Genomic DNA, 19,957 nt, shown 5'->3' on the forward strand with positions numbered 1-19,957 from the left:
CACGGTCCGCGGGTGGCGTGTCTAGGGTTTCGGTGTCGTGCGGATAGCACGTCGGGTGCGCCGTCATTCTTGACGGCGGAGCGAGCAGCGGGTCGGATGCGGTCGACGCATTTGACCAAAACACTATTAGAAAATACACCAAGTTGGCCAATTTCTTACGCGTCTGTACTACGGCTCGAAATATGACGTGAGACGTTGTGACGGTCCGAGTTTCTTGATAAAATCGGTTTCACAGACTTTTTCCAATTTTCTGACATCAAAGAGACAGCGCGCCCTGGTGCTTTCAAACGGTCGTAAAAGCTCGTGTTTCACCACAGTTGAAAGCCATACAACTTTAGTTGACATGTACGCTGTGTCTCTCCGTGGGAAGGGTGACATCTGCTCCCCCTTAGAGAGTGTTGTTTTCCCCTAGAGGCGGCTTTGTGTAGAAGGCAGCATAACTGTACGTTAACGGAAGCAGTGGCAATTACAGCGTTCTTCGAATGCAGTGTCGGACGCACATGTGTTCTTGGTTTGGCGTACGTGTCTGGCCTGGACTGTGACATGGCGCGGGAAGGCTACATAAACCATGGGTGATTTCGAGAAGGGAGAAAGTTAGACTGTCGCCTAAACAGTAAGTGGTAATTTACGTCGAGGGTCGGAACCAGCGAAGAGTCATCGATATGTGATCCAGAGCGGGAGCCCGGACGGATGCCCGAATGGAGATGGACGACAGCGGCGCCTTGATGCCTGGAAACGACCTTCAGAACAGAACAGAACAGGCAACAGAAGTTACGACCTAAAGGCCGAGCTGGCGGCGACTGACCGGAAAGAGGTGCACACGACGCAGCACGACGATGATCTGGCGAGCGAGGAGACAGGTCGACGAGGGCGGTAGCCGAGCTCCTGCGACAGAGCCTCCAAGTGGGACGGTAGGCCTGCCGCCAAGTCTCCGTCTTTGCAATTGTTTGACCCGGCCGTGGTCCAAGAATGGAGACGAGAGCTGATGAAGATCGACAGAAGCAGCAACCGAAAGGCACAACATGGAAAGCCGGCCGCGTAGGTCTCTGCCGAAGTCGTCTTCAGAGCTCGTCTCCCGCGCCATCGTCCATGGCCTGGTGGCGATGTGATGTCGTCGGGGTGCGCAAAGTCAGGGTCAGTCACTCTTGCAGCTTGCTGTGTGTCCCTCGTTTGTATAGCATGATTCACGTGTTCATGTCCCGCGCGTTTTGTAAAATTGTTTATTTAAAGTGTATATCATGCCATATAGTTAATGCCGCGTGCCCCCTAATGCGTATGTGCCCCTTTATCTCAGGTGTAGTATTGTCGCGATTTCCGTAATCTATCATGCAAAGTGAATAATACCGTTACAGTTGAGCTTTCATGAAATCACGTTTCCTTGTTGTTTACGAAGTGTGTGGTTGTTATTCCTTCTCGCCTCTGCAGGTGCCCACGTTGAGCGTATCCCCTTTTCTTGGTGAATTTTGTGCTCTGTCCCCTTCGGCTACGGCCAGGGACGTCACAACGTCGTTGACAACAGCGGGACAAACGCTCACACCGTTAGGGTGCAACAGCCCCTGTGTGTCCTTTTTTGTCCATGTCGCCTTTCGTATCATCATCCCTCAAGTCACAAACCAACACGTATTTGCACCTTTTTGCCCCCTGCGCTGATGTCGTACAAGAAACCACGTCACCACGTCATCCTGGCTTGTGGGCAATACCACCACGAGCGTGCCCTTATGGAACTCTCTATGCAACGCATTGACAAGCGGCCGTTCAACCTAGCGAAGATCCTCGGTCCGTGGTCGAACGCTGCTCACCAGACACAGGGCCTTCGTCTTCTGGCGGAGTACTTGTGCTCCACCGGTCTGGCGACGGCTCCTTGAAAGCCCCATCATCATCCCTTCATCCTCCCCCAATGCGAAATAGGGCAGTGTACCGCCCCAGCGGCGGTGAATCGCCCACCCCATCATCATCCAATGTATGTGTGTGTGTGTGTGTGTGTGTACAAGAAACCATGCACACAGGCACATCGAATCATCAGGCATAGACAAGGGAATACTCCCAGTTTACTCGTCAACGTTCATCACTTTGCTGGTAGCGGGTCGGTTGCGGGTGAGCTTTCGGAAAAAATACGCGGGCTGCGGGCGGATGCGGGTCTGAGTTTGTAACGGAACGCGGGATGCCTGTCGGGTGCGGATTTGAACCTTCAGGTATTGTGGCCCGCGGCAAGGAAAACATACTTGGAAGGACAATCTGAGTTTGTCACAATCCCGAAAACCCGTCCCGGGATTCCGGGATTGTCGAAGAAAGGTGGATACGATACTCTTTTAATACTTTGTCGCCCCCCTTCGCAGCAATAACGGAGGCCATGCGTACAGGCAGGTATGCGTATAGCCGACGGACAAAGTCCACGTCTTCACGTAGTAAGAACCACCTTGCTTCTATAAAGTCCCAGAGTGCGTCTTTGCTCCTTGTAGGCGTCCGTCTTTTGCTCATTCTGCTCTTCAGGATTCCCCAAACGTTTTCGATAGTGTTTAAAGCAGCATTAAAGTGGTATCTAACATAGCCAAAAACTGCTGTCATCTTGTAAAGCAGCATGTGAAAAGCATTCCCACAAAATATTTTCTCCAAAGTTTTTTCACCGCGGCGCAATTAATTTGCAAAATCGCCTACCCACTCTCTTAAAGGGACAGTCGCATTCTCCGAGGTCAATTTCGAAACTAATGCGAATTCTAATTCCTTGCCGACCACTGAAGTGGGCCCGAAAACACCATTTCGATCCACGGCGTACTTTTCGCGCAATCCGATAAAAAAGAAACCGGGATCCTTGCGCCCTCGCTCTCTAAAAATGGGAGCAAACGTCACAGGGATAAGACCAATCAGAGCGCGCCCTGGGCAAATGCGAGCCGCGCGACTGTTTGGCGATCGCGAAGCGAAGGGAGCAAACATGGAGTCGGAAAACGACAGTGATGTTTCCCTGTCTGGGGGAGATTCTGACGAACATGTTAGCGGTAGCGGCGACGAGTTAATGCTGGATGATGACCCATACTCTACGGACCCAATGCCTCTGGAACCCGCCACCATCCACGAGATGTGGCTGCGGCTAACCCGCGGTATGACATTTTTAGGTGACGTATCTCTTTGCATGGTTGCAGTCGGATGTGCGAAACAGTTTAGAATGTTGTAATCGGCAGGTGTCTGTGTGGAGTCTGCGACTCACAGGAGCCCGACGAGCGCCTGTGTTGCCATTCTGTTGCCAGGGTGGTAGAAATGTTTAACAGTGCCGCCGTGCAGTGCATAACACAACACCCATTACTCAGGGACATCTGCCTCCGTAGAGAACTTCTAGTGGTGTACGCGCCTCAATGCTGCCACTACGATCAACATTTTAGGCGACTCACTCCCCAGGACCACAGGTAAGCCTGCTGCAGTGCACTCTCGTTTGCTATATGATTACGACCGTAATGAATTTTTAGGTTTAAATGACCCCCCCCCCCCATCACCCCATCAAGATTCGGAAGGGTAAACTCGAGTGCTAGTCGGGTGCTGTTGGTTATGCAAATTGTCGCACCTAAAGTGGACAAGGGCTGTATACAAAAGGGCGACTATTCTCAGCAGCTTTTTGGCCTACACAAGTTTGTCCACCATAAATCATAAGCGTGGACGACAGCCGTGGAACGATCCAGAGAATCCTGGTCCAACAATTCCATTAGGAAAAGTGAAGCAACATAGCCGCCTCCGCTAGTCTCGCCATGCTCTCAATTATGCCAGTTAGCCATGCCCTGATTGGCAACACAAAACCCTGATTGAATCCGGTGGGAATTTTAAACTCTGAAGGAAAGTCTTGTAAGTCTGAGAACAGAAGTATTTGAGGTGGCAATGAAGGGGGGAAGCATGCTACTGAAGTATGTAAGAGTAACATATTTTGGGAGAAATTGGATTTTGCCGAAATTGTAGGGAAGCTGGCCTTGGAGGGAGTTAACAGTTGGAATCGGGCTCATCCTGAAAGAGGAGGACATTTTTCTGCTGTACTATGTTGCACACCTGCAAACTTTCCACATTCAAAATGCGGGAGACCCTGGAACTAAGGAATGAATGCACAGGCTTTGAACTCCAAGGTTGGGATAGTGTCTGTTCTTTTGTTCTGGCCATTGTCTTCCCAACACTGCTGGAGATTTGGCAGGTATGCAAATGCCCACAAGATATGATGCTAAACAAAAAGAAATGTCATGTGGTGTTGTCTTTTCCAGCTGCCTGAGGTTCACGGCATACTCATCATTCACAAGATGGGTCTGGGGATACCTTGGCCCAAGGAACAGACGACAGGTTCCTGGATGCGTTGTCCGAGCAATCAGGAGGGAGTTCCCGTCTACGTCTTATCAAGGCTATCAGCGTTAGGTGTCTTAGCGTTAGCGTGTCTTGGCGTGTCAGCGTTACCATCGAAACAAGGGTGTCTTGGCAAGAGAGACAAGCTGGTGCATACTGATGGCTGGAACTGGAGACATGTAGTGGCAAGACAATAAATTTTGCTGACATAGGCACACTTCGTGTAAGTGAGCCCTTGGTCAACCCCCTTGCCTCCCATCAGAGGTTTTTGAGGATACTATAGGTGTGGTCTTTTTGTCATTGCAGTGTGGGGGATGTTTTGTCTTGTCACTCTGTATCTCCAGTTGCAGTCAACAGACTGTCTACCCGTCTGTACAGCAAAAACTACTACACGTCGCGATATTAGCTCTGGCATCAAATCGAGACTGTACTGCACTATGTTAGTGCCGAAGTGGGTGTAGTGACGGGAATAAAGAATGACCCTATAATTGTATCGATTTATTGTACAGTGGAGTATGCCGGAGTGGGAATAACAAAATAGCGTAGGTTTACTATGTTGTGATGTGGTTCTAAATTAATGTGGTGTGAAGTCTGGGTAGTTACAGGTATGCTCCCACAGGGATGTTAGGAGGGTTCATGTTGGCAGATCCATATCTGGTGTACACTCTTAACTCCGTACCCTTTAGTAAAGGGTAAAAAATCGCAATATTTTACCCTCTATTTCAGAAGCTACCAGGTACCCTCTGAGTGACACCCTTTATAAAAGTTACAAGGAAACCCACTAATTAGAGGTTACGGCCTTCAATCCAGCACCTGCCCGTAAAGGTTACGCCAACGTGCGGCTTTTTATACAGGATGTTCATTTTTATTCGCAACAGAGTAGCGCTCATTTTGCAGGTGGGTTATGTGAATCTTTGCTAATTAGTCGATCCGTAGTTACAAACACATGCGTCAGGAAATGTCGGAAATGTTTGTAACTACGGATCGGTTAATTTGCGAAAATTAACATAACCCACCTGTCAAATGAGCGCTGGTGTGATGCGAATAAAAACAAACACCCTGTGCGTGGGATATGGACAGACATTTACAGAACACACCAAGGTACCAAAATGAACCAGCAGAAAAGGAGATCTTGAAACAAATCTTACAAAAACAGAAGTCTATCGAGAGGTGACACATTGTGCACAAGTGCGATTCTGGTGTGAGGAGAAACCATGGTCGCTTTACCATGTATGTGGAAAAAAGAACTATCTTCTAAGTGAGAAGCAATGCATAAAAGTGCGAGGAAGCTAGCGAGTCAAAACAACTGACCTATGTTTGCTAAGCTGAACACACCCAACGAAATGGAGAACTGCAACAGAAAAAAATTTATTCCACATTCGTGTTGCAGAGGCGAGCGCAAATGGCAATACAGTATTACATAAAACGCACACAACCTTGAGGAATATGAGTGTACAGTAACGCAGGAGACACTACATTAGTGCGTTATCAGCGTTGGAGGCGCTCTGGGACGAGTCTGTGAGGTACTGCATTGCGCTGGTGACGGTATGTGAACCTGCATGTGGGATCCTGGGAACAAAAGTTTGGGCAATAAGAGTAACATTTACGGAACCATTCAAATCCGTACAAAGCACAAGGTACAAAGCAGCATAAATGCGTGAAGGCGTTCACTCCGCGATTGAGTCTTAGAATATCGTAAGAATACAACAAGTAGGAAGCTGCGAATTATATATCTCGATGCATATAGCCGCAGCTCGCAAAATGCACGCCGGTGTATTGACTTGGCGACCAAGTAAGAGCAGAAAAGTAGCAAGCGTAAGTGGCGTTCATATGCAGGACTGCAAAACGCTTGCCATAATCACAACAAACCTGCGCTAAGAGCTCTTGCTATCAAAATAACGCACGTACCTAGCACAAAATGTACACTTACCCAGTGTATGAAGTGTGTGAATTAGGGCTGCGGTGGTGACGTTCGTTTTCGGTTATATATTCTTTGCAATCTTCGCACTCACTACACTTTCCCCTGAGAACACCGAAAATATACTTGTTTGCTAGCGAGATCTAGCTTTTCCGTTGTTCCTGACGATACTATGATAAACGCGAGGAAAACCACTGATTAAAACAGATTACACTTGTTAACGGACGGACGACGAGCGTTAAGCGTTTCAAGGAAACCGCTCTCAGTGTGGATAGACCTAGACCAGGCTCGGCTACGCAGCTAAATCGGAAATCTTGGTGGTTGCGGCATTGACAATTGTTTTCCACCCTTTAGAAAGAAACATACTATCAGTATTTCAGACTGCGAACTTATAATCTGTGTTCATACAGCATTGATAACATGTAGTTGACGTATAGGTGACGCTGAAACAGATAAAAAATAACAGCGTAGATTCGCAACTGTCGTCTCGAATGGGGGGCTGAAACGCGGCATTATGCTGAAAAACAAAAGGAAAACAAACGATAAGAAACTAACAAAGAGATTATCGTTGGAGATTTCGCTTAGAAGTTACAGTGTCGGAGTAGAGGGTACATTTATAAGTTACAACAAGCTGTTTTTGTTTTTTCCGAGATGTAACTTCTATTCGTGTTGTAAAGACATGACCTTGGTCGCTTTTAACCTCTAAATATACGTTACAGTGGTGTAACCTATAAGAAATCTCGAAATCTACGTCTATACAGAAGTTACATGCTTCTAAAAGTTACAATAAAAGGTACGGGTTTAAGAGTGTACTAATACGCTATGCAAGTCTGTGTCCATTGTTTTCCTCTTCCTGGAATCAGGGGATGACAACCCCCTTGTGAGATGCGCCGTGAAGTGGGAAGTGGGTCCCCAGCACTTCGTTCAGCCAAGACCTCCACATCTGAAATATGGCGTTGAGGGTTATCACTCAAAAGAATACGTTGAGGGCCTAGCGGGTACAATAACAAAAATAAAAATGACTATGCAAATAAATCTTCCCCTTTGCGGTCCCTATTTCACTGGCACAGTTATTTTCCTGTCGACATTACGTTATAAACGCTGGCAGCCGCATCACACTAGATTCCTTTCACAGAACTCGACAATTTTCTGGGCTCGTACATATCCATTATTTTGTGGGACGTGCAAAAAGAATTGTAATATTTTCGTGGCTTGACAAAACGTACCAAATCCAGTTGATTCCTTTGACGTGCTTGCTGCCGCCTGAAATAGAGCCAGAAATTAGCAACAAGGCTGCAGTAGAATACTGATGCAAATGTCTCGGACGTAGCCAAACACAGATTGCGATGTTTCCACATCCCTGAATGCTGCCATCAGGCTTACACTATGAACGGTAGAAACATCCACTAGCTGCAATAACATTAGAATAATGCTGTCATGTGGGAGTGTTACGTTACTCCTGCATAACTGCACTGGCACTAACTGCACTGGCGACAATTAGCAGAGCAACAACACACCAATCTTTTTTTCTCTAGAGTACGCGTACTTTTGCGTCAGGATGCTGCAATTGTAATAATTTGTGTACATTAATTAGTAGCCGGTGTGACCGTGACGTTACAATCGGCGGCGAGGCCAGGTGTTCGCGATGATGTTTACTGTGACAACTGATATTTTTCATCGCAGCGTAGCTGTGACCACGCAAGATTGTCACTTACCTCCGTTACTGGTTCCTGCCCTTGTTCCTGATCGAATGTGGTAGGCACGGCGTCAATCTTCAGCCGCTTCTGTTTCTGCCGTAGCCCAAGCCGAACTTGCAATACATCTTCATCAAAATAGGCGTCGTCGGCGAAGTGACAGGAACAGACGCGTGAAACATTCAATCCTTGGGCCACACCACAGTAGTGGCTGGCGATCGCTGCCTCCCACTTTCGTTTCGTTTCGCCATTGCGAGGTCGGTGAAATGTAAGCTCGGGATTCGCGTTATAAGTCTTTCTGCACCCGAGCACGTAGCACCGGTTTCCTGGCTGTGACATCGCACGTCAACAGCTTGAAATCCTAGGCCACACGCTGTGGTTCAAAGTACTTCAAAGCAAACGCGACAAGACAACAAGAAAAAGGGTCAGACGCACGCTCAGACACACACGGAATCTGCGGCGGGAAGGAGCGCCTCCTGATGGTTGGTTTATCCGGGTGACGTCATCCAGTGTCGGCGCCTTGCGGGGATTGCCGTGCGCGCCGGAAGCGCGAACATTTAAAAATCGTTTCTGAGTCAACGAAGTGGATTTGTGCGGAAAAAATTTGCCGGCGTACATAATGAACGACAGGGAACACGACCATAATAGTTCCGGAACACGCTTCCGGATGCGACTATCCCTTTAAATCACCCACTCTAGTGTGACGTTTGTAGTAGAGAGTCCCCTCATTCGTTGGTAGGAAAAACCGTCTGCTACGAACATTGCGAGCTGTTTCTTGTTTACTTCTATTCTTTATATGATGTATACCACGTTTTCCACTAAAAAAAAACAAAGCATATATGCAGCCTGACAAAATAAGATTGCAATCACAAGAGTAATATATTCGTGGCTTCTGTGCAATCGCAGAACTCACAGTAGCAGAAAGCAAGCGATGATGGCGCTATTGTGGCGCCACCTGTTAGCTACTGAACCAACTGTGCTCTGAAAACTGTCAGAGAGGCTGCACACTGTCGGGAAGCACTGGGGTATCGCTGTACAACACACAGATCGGGCTGTACTACTCCTTCTTCCCGTGGTATCAGCGGTCCCAAAAAATCGAGCTCGTGTCGTTAACAGCATTCAAATCCTCCGTTACGGAGATCTTGGTTACGGTAACCTTGGATCAGTCAGGGTGTAATACTATTTTGCATAATCACAGCACAGCTGACTGATTACCTCTCTACATGTAACTGCAAATTATGCCATCTGATTAAATTCATATTCGCGGGTTAGCACTTAACCTAGGACTTTATGGCTTCAGAGTATTTGTCAAGAATGCTCGCTAACGTTTTGGAAAAAACGCAAGACACAGATACTCAAAAGTGAAATGCAAAGTGGTATAAATTAAATTGGCAATGCACTTGATGAGTACTTAAAGTACTTTGCCTAGTACTTTGTACTTTACTTGAAGTAGATTTGGAATTGGGTACTTTGTACTGTACTTCAAGTACTAATGACGCCAGGTACTTGGTGCTTTACTTTAAGTATAATTTTAAGGTACTTTGCCTATCACTAATTTGAATGGTGTACTACTTGACAAATGCAGTCACAGAAACATGTCATAAGGAAAAGAACCGCTTACTGTAGTTGTTTTCAGCCGCTACCATGCGCTCCTCTACTACGAGGGGTGTTCAAGTGAAACCGGGACTTTCTGTCTCCTGAGTGTACAAATGGCTCGCGCTACTTCATTTTCGCGATTTTCACACGCGGCAGGCCTCCGCGTTCACCACGTGGTGGTCCAAAGTTTGTGCAAAACAGAAGACACGTGCTGGACAAGATGGCCGACAACGAGTTGAGCGCGCACATCGAACAGCCAATTGTCGTGAAGTTTCTCGTGAATGAAGGCGTAAAGTCATCTGAAATTCACAGAAGACTTCAGGCTCAGTATGGCCACGATACACTTAGCCGCAGCAAAGTGTTTGAGTGGTGCAAATGTTTCCGAGAAGGCTGTACATCAGTGCAGGACAAACCCGGCCGGGACGGCTCAGAGCCCGGTGTTAGATTCCTGAGAACATCCAGCTTCTGGAGCGCCTGATCCTCAAGGACCGACGGATAATATGTCTCGAACTGGCTCGAAAGACGGACCTTTCTGTGGGAACGTTGAACACTATCATTCATGAACACCTCCAGTTTCGGAAAGCCGGGCCTCATCACCAAAGGAGTCCTCCTCCTACAGGACAATGCACGCACGCATACCGCGCATCTCACGACACGCACCTTACAGGAACTTCGCTGGGAGTTGCTGCCACATCCCCCTTACAGTCCAGACCTCGCCTTCAGCGATTTCCATCTCTTCGGGCCACTGAAGGCGTTCCTTGGGAGCCGCCACTTCAGCTGCGACGATGAAGTCAAGAATGCGGTCCGATCATGGCTGCTACGCGCCGGTAAGGATTTCTACGCTGCTGACATCCAAGCACTCGTGAAACGTTGGGACAAGTGCATTAGTGCAGCAGGAGATTACGTTGAAAAATAAAACTAATTTCTCGCCTGTAAGTTCATTTTACTTTTGCGAAAAATGAAAAGTCCCGGTTTGACTTTATAGAGGAGGTGGTGTTCCTCAACATGATTCCTGACCGGCGATGATGGAATGTCCCAGCGGGCATATGTGCGCGGCCTCACGCTAGGACGGTGCCGGTAGAACTGGCTGCCAGGCGCAGTAGCGCGCGACAGCAGAGGCGCGTCGTTTACGTGCCGCCACATCACTCCCCCCCTCAGACGAGGAGCGGTGCATGCGGTTGAGGTCCGCGTCGATACTATGAAGAGGAGAATGAGGACGACTCGTGGATGGTGGACGACTGGACACACGGCTTGCGATTGTGGCTGTTGATGTAGGAGCAGCGGGATAGCGGGAACAAGAGCGTTGCGATTCGGGCGGGTTCCAGTGATGAGATGTGAATGGTGAGTGCTTGACTGCTTGGATGCTTGAGTGGTTGCTGATTGTGTTGAGTGTCTGCTGAGTGCGTTGAGCCCTTGTTGAGTGCGCTGAGTGCTTGTTGAGTGCGTTGAGTGATTGCTGCAGATCGTTGATTGTTGAAGTGCGTTGCTGAGTGGGCGACAGTACTGCGACCGGTACGAGAGCGTGAATGCTGGTTGTTGTCGCCAGAGAAGTGCCGCGGAGGACCATCATGAAGTAGGTGTAGGCCGGGAAGTGAACTTGCTATGATCTCCCTGCGGGTCCCCGGTGGAACTGGGGTGCCGGTGCGACTTGCCTGCCAGAAGGTGGTTCGCTGCTGGTTTGCCGCCGAAATATTTAGGATAGTGAATGACCGAACTACGTCGAACATGGTGTTCGTTGTTCGGGTCACCAAATGTAGAGAAGGTGGTGTTCCTCTACATGAGTCCTGACCGGCGATGATGGAATGTCCCAGCGGGCATATGTGCGTGGCCTCACGCTAGGACGGTGCCGGTAGAACTGGCTGCCAGGCGCAGTAGCGCGCGGCAGCAGAGGCGCGTCGTTTACGGGCCGCCACAACTTGAACACCCCTCGTATCTTGACTTGAGACTCCAGTTCCTCTACACGTATGCTGGCACCACAGTTGCATCCAAATGCACCCTACATAATGAACCTCAAATCAGATCAGTCATCTCTCATACAATGCCTGACAGCTTGTGTCTTGCTGCCTGTGTGTTTTGGGAGCAAAAATGTATCTACTCTTCTAGTAGGGGCAAAAGAAGCCTCATTATTGCTTGCGCATCTGTAAGACAGAAAACTCCAATTTCAAATACTGCAACTTCGAAATCAGACAGCAACAACACAGGTATATACACAAACGCGTAAACGCGGCAGATTACCGTGTGCTTTTCTGGAAGTGACGGATCAGGAGCTGTATCAGCTTCATCGTCGCTGCTCTCCTCCAGAGCAGTCTTGGCAGCTTTCGTACGACGACGCTTCATTGATTTTTCTGTTCCTGCACTGTCGTTGCAAGGCAATACAACGTGTTTTGAGTAAGGTTCAGTACGTACTGAAGTAGCCATACGTTACTGTGACCGGGTACTTAACGCAATCCAACAGCTTTGCTGAAGCAGGCGGCTCGCCGGCTTTCCAGGTGATCTGGACTACTGTGTTGCGTAGTTCCCTGATGGCATTATATTCCGTAAGCACACGCACCCCTATTTTGGTGTTACTTAATTATCGCGCGTACGGGATACACTCTTAAACCCGTACCTTTTATTGTAACTTTTAGAAACATGTAACTTCTGTATAGACGTAGATTTCGAGATTTCTTATAGGTTACACCACTGTAACGTATATTTAGAGGTTAAAAGCGACCAAGGTCAGGTCTTTACAACACGAATAGAAGTTACATCTCGGAAAAAACAAAAACAGCTTGTTGTAACTTCTAAATGTACCCTCTACTCCGACACTGTAACTTCTAAGCGAAATCTCCAACGATAATCTCTTTGTTAGTTTCTTATCGTTTGTTTTCCTTTTGTTTTTCAGCATAATGCCGCGTTTCAGCCTCCCATTCGAGACGACAGTTGCGAATCTACGCTGTTATTTTTTATCTGTTTCAGCGTCACCTATACGTCAACTACATGTTATCAATGCTGTATGAACACAGATTATAAGTTCGCAGTCTGAAATACTGATAGTATGTTTCTTTCTAAAGGGTGGAAAACAATTGTCAATGCCGCAACCACCAAGATTTCCGATTTCGCTGCGTAGCCGAGCCTGGTCTAGGTCTATCCACACTGAGAGCGGTTTCCTTGAAACGCTTAACGCTCGTTGTCCGTCCGTTAACAAGTGTAATCTGTTTTAATCAGTGGTTTTCCTCGCGTTTATCATAGTATCGTCAGGAACAACGGAAAAGCTAGATGTCGCTAGCAAACAAGGATATTTTCGGTGTTCTCAGGGGAAAGTGTAGTGAGTGCGAAGATTGCAAAGAATATATAACCGAAAACGAACGTCACCACCGCAGCCCTAATTCACACACTTCATACACTGGGTAAGTGTACATTTTGTGCTAGGTACGTGCGTTATTTTAATAGCAAGAGCTCTTAGCGCAGGTTTGTTGTGATAATGGCAAGCGTTTTGCGGTCCTGCATATGAACGCCACTTACGCTTGCTACTTTTCTGCTCTTACTTGGTCGCCAAGTCAATACACCGGCGTGCATTTTGCGAGCTGCGGATATATGCATCGAGATATATAATTCGCAGCTTCCTACTTGTTGTATTCTTACGATATTCTAAGACTCAATCGCGGAGTGAACGCCTTCCCGCATTTATGCTGCTTTGTACCTTGTGCTTTGTACGGATTTGAATGGTTCCGTAAATGTTACTCTCATTGCCCAAACTTTTGTTCCCAGGATCCCACATGCAGGTTCACATACCGTCACCAGCGCAATGCAGTACCTCACAAACTCGTCCCAGAGCGCCTCCAACGCTGATAACGCAGTAATGTAGTGTCTCCTGCGTTACTGTACACTCATATTCCTCAAGGTTGTGTGCGTTTTATGTAATACTGTATTGCCATTTGCGCTCGCCTCTGCAACACGAATGTGGAATAAACTTTTTCTGCTGCAGTTCTCCATTTCGTTGGGTGTGTTCAGCTTAGCAAACATAGGTCAGTTGTTTTGACTCGCTAGCTTCCTCGCACTTTTATGCATTGCTTCTCACTTAGAAGATAGTTCTTTTTTCCACATACATGGTAAAGCGACCATGGTTTCTCCTCACACCAGAATCGCACTTGTGCACAATGTGTCACATCTCGACAGACTTCTGTTTTTGTAATATACATATGTTCAAGATCTCCTTTTCTGCTGGTTCATTTTGGTACCTTGGTGTGTTCTGTAAATGTCTGTCCATATCCCACGCACAGGGTGTTTGTTTTTATTCGCATCACACCAGCGCTCATTTGACAGGTGGGTTATGTTAATTTTCGCAAATTAACCCATCCGTAGTTACAAACATTTCCGACATTTCCTGACGCATGTGTTTGTAACTACGGATCGACTAATTAGCAAAGATTCACATAACCCACCTGCCAAATGAGCGCTACTCTGTTGCGAATAAAGATGAACATCCTGTATAAAAAGCCGCACGTTGGCGTAACCTTTACGGGCAGGTGCTGGATTGAAGGCCGTAACCTCTAATTAGTGGGTTTCCTTGTAACTTTTATAAAAGGTGTCACTCAGAGGGTACCTGGTAGCTTCTGAAATAGAGGGTAAAATATTGCGATTTTTTACCCTTTACTAAAGGGTACGGAGTTAAGAGTGTAGACATCCCACGACCTTTCGGTAGTCCACAGCACCAGTACGTTCGTCATATTGCATAAAGTTATATGCTGTATCATAACCTTTCCAGCAGCAAACAGCAACCAACAAACTCCACACGTGCAAATTAAAACGTGCTTTTCGCGGGCGGGGCTATCGGACTGGCACTGATCTGTGCTTGGCTTTTTGCTCGACTCCCGATAACGATAGCAGCGCCGCAAAAATTGCGGTCTTTGTAGTTAAAATAAAACTATAACGTAATTTTAATTATGCAATTTATTGATTTCATAATATTTTTTTCTATGATTTGCTATCGATATGTTTATAATTTTTCTTTGCAATAAGTAACAGTTGTTGGTCCCAGTGTCATACCTTTCTTTTTTTCATCGAATTCACTTTCAGTTTTCGTCGCCAGCGCCACTGCTTGTTTGTTCATGATAGCATAATAGTAGCCGTCCCGCTGCAGTCTTTATCAGCGTAGTCTGACCGTGACATGAACTGTGAGGACTCTCAGCTATTTTACTAATGCTGCGCAAGTAGAGATGGAGCGAAAGAAAGAGTACAACAGGTATCCTTGGGATTCCACATGCGACATGCAAATTCGTTCGAAGCACCGTTTAAAACGAAAGAACACTGCACCTGACGAGCACCAATCCTCTACAGTACAGAGTCAAGAATACCGTGCAATGGTGATGGAGATTGCCTCAACAAACGCAGTCTACTGTGCTACAGGGAATCACGTCGACGAATGTCGAACACCGATTACCGGATCACCGATCAATGGAACCGGCGTCGAACAAAATCACTTTTAATTCTGACGTCGACAGTTCCAGCTCCGATCTGGAGGAAGAAAGCGTTTGGCAGCAATATAACAGTGTTGCGGATAGGCGAGCCAGCTCTGACACCAGCACAAATGAGTCAAGCACAGAGGATGACACGGCTACTCAGACTGATGAAGACAGCATAAGAAGCAGAAGTAATCATTTCTACTCGATTTCCGACAGAAATAAATATATAATACACGCTCGTTTTGTTGCCATCGGTTGACTTTGCAACACCTTCAGATTCTCCTGTTTTTCTAAGTGTGATCATACTGAATTAAAACAACAGTCACAAAATGAGCCACGCCTGTTCAACTGTAATGAGTTCTTCATTACCATGGAATGTCAAATCAGTTGTTGTAGACAGAATGGTCAGATGCAGTCAGTTATTATGTTGTTGTTTTTTTCTCCCTCTCTGCATGAATAGGTGAAGGCACTTTACCCTGAATCAAAGCTGACTAAAGCAGAGAGCATGCTCCCAATCATGGGACACAGCCTACGGTAGGGCGAATCAAAGGAGGCAACCGAGAGCTTACTAAAAATGGTTCATGCACATCTGCCTGAAGGAACAGACTTTCCAACATCCAAGTACTTATTTTTTAAGTACTTCGAAAAACAGTGAATGTAAAAGAAGTCGGCATTTCTATTGTAGCAGCTGTTACTCTTACATTGGAACGTTGGAAGAAGCGAATAATGTGACATGTAACAAATGCAAGACTGAGCTCAATGTAAGTGAACTCCTTAAGACGTCATCCTATTTCCTTACTCTTGACCTGGCAGCACAGATAACTGAAGTTTTGAGAACGACACATCTCATGCCAAACAGTCAGGTGTATCCTACGACATGATTGACATTACTAACAGTGTTGGCTATAGAAGGCTCCCTATAGGACCACATGACATCATTCTGCCTTTAACACTGATGGTGGTCCACTTTTGAGAGCAGCAATCACAGGTTCAGGCCCCTTCTGGTCCAGATTAACGAGCTACCGTACAAAGAGAGGATTCAAAAGCTAATCCTTGCTGGGTTATGGTTTGGACCAAAAAGCCAGTGTGAACACTTTTTTGCTGCCATTTGTCCAGACTGTGAACGCACTTTCTGCCACTGGAGTAGTTTGGGAAGACGCTTCTGGACATGAAAAAATGAAAATGGTGAATGGGACCAGGTACCCCGAAAGGCAAATTGTTGAAAAATTTTGCCTGATCCAAGCTGTCCCAAGGCTTTGACAGCTGTAAAAAAAAGGTAAATTTAGACAGGTAGCGAAGGCGGAGAAATAAACCAAATCTGACCCGGCAACAGAGCCATAGCGATGGGGGGGGGGGGGGGGGCAGCTGCCCCGGGCGCCCTCGCCAGAGAGGGCGCCGAACGGCAGGCCCCTGCAGGTTAGTTGGACAGGATAAAGCGGGAACGAAGACAAATTTGAATCTACGATCTATGCAGTGTAAATGAGCGTTTTCATTTCTTTCTTTACATGGCTTCTGACGGTAGTGGGAGAGGAGGGAGCGCTTCTGATTTACCCTGCACTGGGCGCAAACTTGCCTCGCTACAGCTCTGCCTGGTCATCTCCGTGACTCATGCGATCCTGGGTGTTGGTAGCACAGGTAAGATTGTAAACAAAAAAATATTTAAACGCGCGCATGGGTTTTGCACGTACTAATAGCTTATTCATAATTTAAGTATAGGAAAAGCTATCTGTTGCCCAATTAAATTAAAAGTCCTAACGCCATAAAATCACATGTCGACGGGCAGCTGCAGCACAGGAGGTAGCGGCAGCCCACGATTGCACACACTTTCCTCCAGCGGCAATGTATCCAAAAGGCTTCGTACGGTTGTCTTCATCAACCTTCACGGTACCGTATACCATATGAGGAATTCGTGATCGTCAAAACGTTGAAAAGGAGTTTGATGGCCCCTTGTTGAACGTTGTCTCTCAGTGGTCAGCACCCAGTTAAAGGCCATCGTGGCACAAAATGCCCGATGAACGCAGCGAACGACATGTCTTCCGTCATGACACCAACCAAACTCGAGTTGAGGAGCGTTCTCGAAATAGCACCGATGCTACCTCGAGATTTTCGAGGAATGAGGAATGGCCGAAGAAATTCCTCCACTCGAGGAGCGTTTCGAGTCAATGTTCATGAATTCGGCCGTAACACGTGTGAACAGATGATTGCAAAGTTGAGCAAGTGCTCTGTTGCTGGCCCCGCAAAAAAAGAAAAAAAGAAGTCTCGTCACCTGAACCGAAACCTGAACCGAGAACCGTTATTCACCGTTATTTTTTGCTGAACCAGAACTGAACCGCAGCGAAACAGTCGACGCATTCTTGAAGCCGAACCGGAACTGAACCGTTAAAAAATACCGGTAACCGGTTCAAATGGCGGTTCATACGGAACTAAGGGCGGAACTTTGCATGTTGTGCATAAACTTTTTTCATCTTTTTTCACCTTTTGGTATCTTCGCAGCCTTCCTCTTGCTTGCCGAAAATGTCGTGCCCTGCTGGAATGCTCTGGATTTTCTGGAGTGGCGAAATAACAACAACTTTACTTTAAGATGATGAATGGGGAGTTATGACTGAAAACTGTTATGACTACTAATGTCTACATTACTAATGATAATAAATATATATTGTTTATATATATTTATATTGTTGTTATATATTATTTATACATGTACTGTCGTGTGTTCTGTTTCTTCTGTTTCAGGTCGCGAAGGTTTTTCGGCTGGGTTTTTCTCCTTCATCTGATTGGCATCACAATTTGCACAATTCCCAGCACTATTGGCATTACAATTGGCAATATAATTGGCTTTAATAAACATATTTTCAACTTGTACTTTTGCGTATGACTCCTCTTTGCATGTATATACATGTTACAAGCGCGCGGACAACCCTCCACCAACGCGCCGCGCGCGGGAAAAATTTCGCGAGTGAAGTCGGCCCAGACGCGACGGTGGCGCCGCCCTGGTGGCAATGTTTGAGTCCGACCCCCTCCGTGTACTACTCATCTCAATGCTTCAGAGCGGCATAGCCTAGTAAGAAGCCATCAGAAGGGTCACATAAAGTATAACTGCGTTCATGAAGCGGATGGTTCTGTGGGGCGCGTAAGAAAGCCATACGTGTTACACAACAGCTACGAGAATGATCGGATGCACTTGCATGGTTTTCAGTACGTCGACTTTGGACTGAAAAATAAACGTGCTAACCTTGTTGAAACTACTTTTCCGTCAGAACCACACGGGGGCATATTTGCTTTATTTATATGAAGGTTCAAAGAATTCAACTTCAGCATTTACGGTACATCATCAATTCTCGATGCTCCTTTGAGATGCAGCAGACAGATTCAAGGCGATGCTTGAGGCGAGTGACTGCCGTCGCGGTTCGTTGCTTCGCAGCAGATCAAGAACAGTACGCCGCAATGATGGGTGAAACTTTCAGAATATGCCGAACAACTCCAACCCCAACCCAATGACCCGTAAAAGGCAGGATGAGCGGGGAAAAATCACAAGTTCGCAAGCTCGTCATATGGCAACAATTCCAGCTGACCGGATACGAAACCATATGGAACGCCGTTCACTGATTGAAAAGGCAATCGTAGAACCTACTGCAGGTGTTAAATGCAGGGTACATTTTCCTTTTTGAGGCTCTGTAACAAAAACATATTAGCATATAAATGCCATTTCATAAAGGAAATTGACAGGATATTGCGTGACCACATGACGTGTTTGAGCAAATTGTGCGTGTTGCCAGTGGCCCTCATGTCGACGTCATTTTCTTGGTGGGCCGGGGTGGTTATTCTACATAAACGTATGTTTCCTCGGTTTGACACTAGGATTGCTGTAGTCGGATGAAGTCGAATATTTAAAGTTCGAGTTTAGAGAAACCGTGGGGTCTTAATGCAGGAATTTTCGCGTGGAGAGTCCTTGTTGGGTGCTTTATCAACTGCAACTACGAAAGAGCTCCGACACCCTCTGGTCAAAGTCCCTTTAAATTTCTACTGTGCGACATACTGTTGAAAGAAGTTCCCAAGACCCTACACCGTCACGCACAACCCACTTGTAAAGGTCACTTGTAAGTTGTGACTACTTCATGAATATTAACGCGTTGCTCGGCAAACGTGGAGAAGTTCCAATGTCATACATTCAAATTACAATACCATTACAATTATTTATACAGTACAATTAATTACAGTAATTACAATACAGTTTAGACTGAGTTTAAACTAATGCAGATATTGTAATTTGTTGGTTTATGGTAGTATGGGGGGGGGGGGCTGCTTTTGTTTGTTTGTTGTTGTTTTTGTTTGTTTGTTTGTTTGTTTGTTTGTTTGTTTGTTTGTTTGTTTGTTTGTTTGTTTGTTTTATGCTAAGTCACGTGCGCCTTATGCCTCATTATTTTCAGGCCATAGGTGCAGTATTCTTGCAGTATAGGTGTATATATTATTCTGGGCTCTTTCCTCCAATAAAGTGAAAGTATTTGGTGAGTCTTTGTTGTATTACGGTTTAGATATGTGCTACTAACCCTGTGGAAAATACTTCCATGAGATATTCTGGCTTAAATGAGACAGCGTCGTACGCGGGATATGGTGAGAGTGTGAACCCGGTTCAAGTGATGCACTCGTGTTTCTTATTTTTCTTTTGACCGACTGAAGGGCTCTTGCATATTACTTGTGTTGCGCAAGAACGTGCCTGTTATATCTGTTATTCACGTGACAGATGCGTTTGCCTGTGTTATACGATTTTGCGGTGCAGTTGTGACGGCTCGCTACCGGCGCTTGAGTCCACGCTGAGAGGAAGCGCACGACATACAGGATTTTGCAGCATACATATATTTAATATGAGCACGGAATGAAAATGTTGGCTCACAGATCATCGTCTTCTCCCTGTTGGTGGTCGCCCTGTCTTGCGAGTCGCTTCAGTGGCCGCTGCTTTGTCTCTTGGCTTCCTCCCTCCCTTTCGCCATCAGCACCAC

This window comes from Ornithodoros turicata, unplaced genomic scaffold, assembly GCF_037126465.1.
Source record: "Ornithodoros turicata isolate Travis unplaced genomic scaffold, ASM3712646v1 Chromosome12, whole genome shotgun sequence".
In the NCBI taxonomy this organism is placed as follows: domain Eukaryota; kingdom Metazoa; phylum Arthropoda; class Arachnida; order Ixodida; family Argasidae; genus Ornithodoros; species Ornithodoros turicata.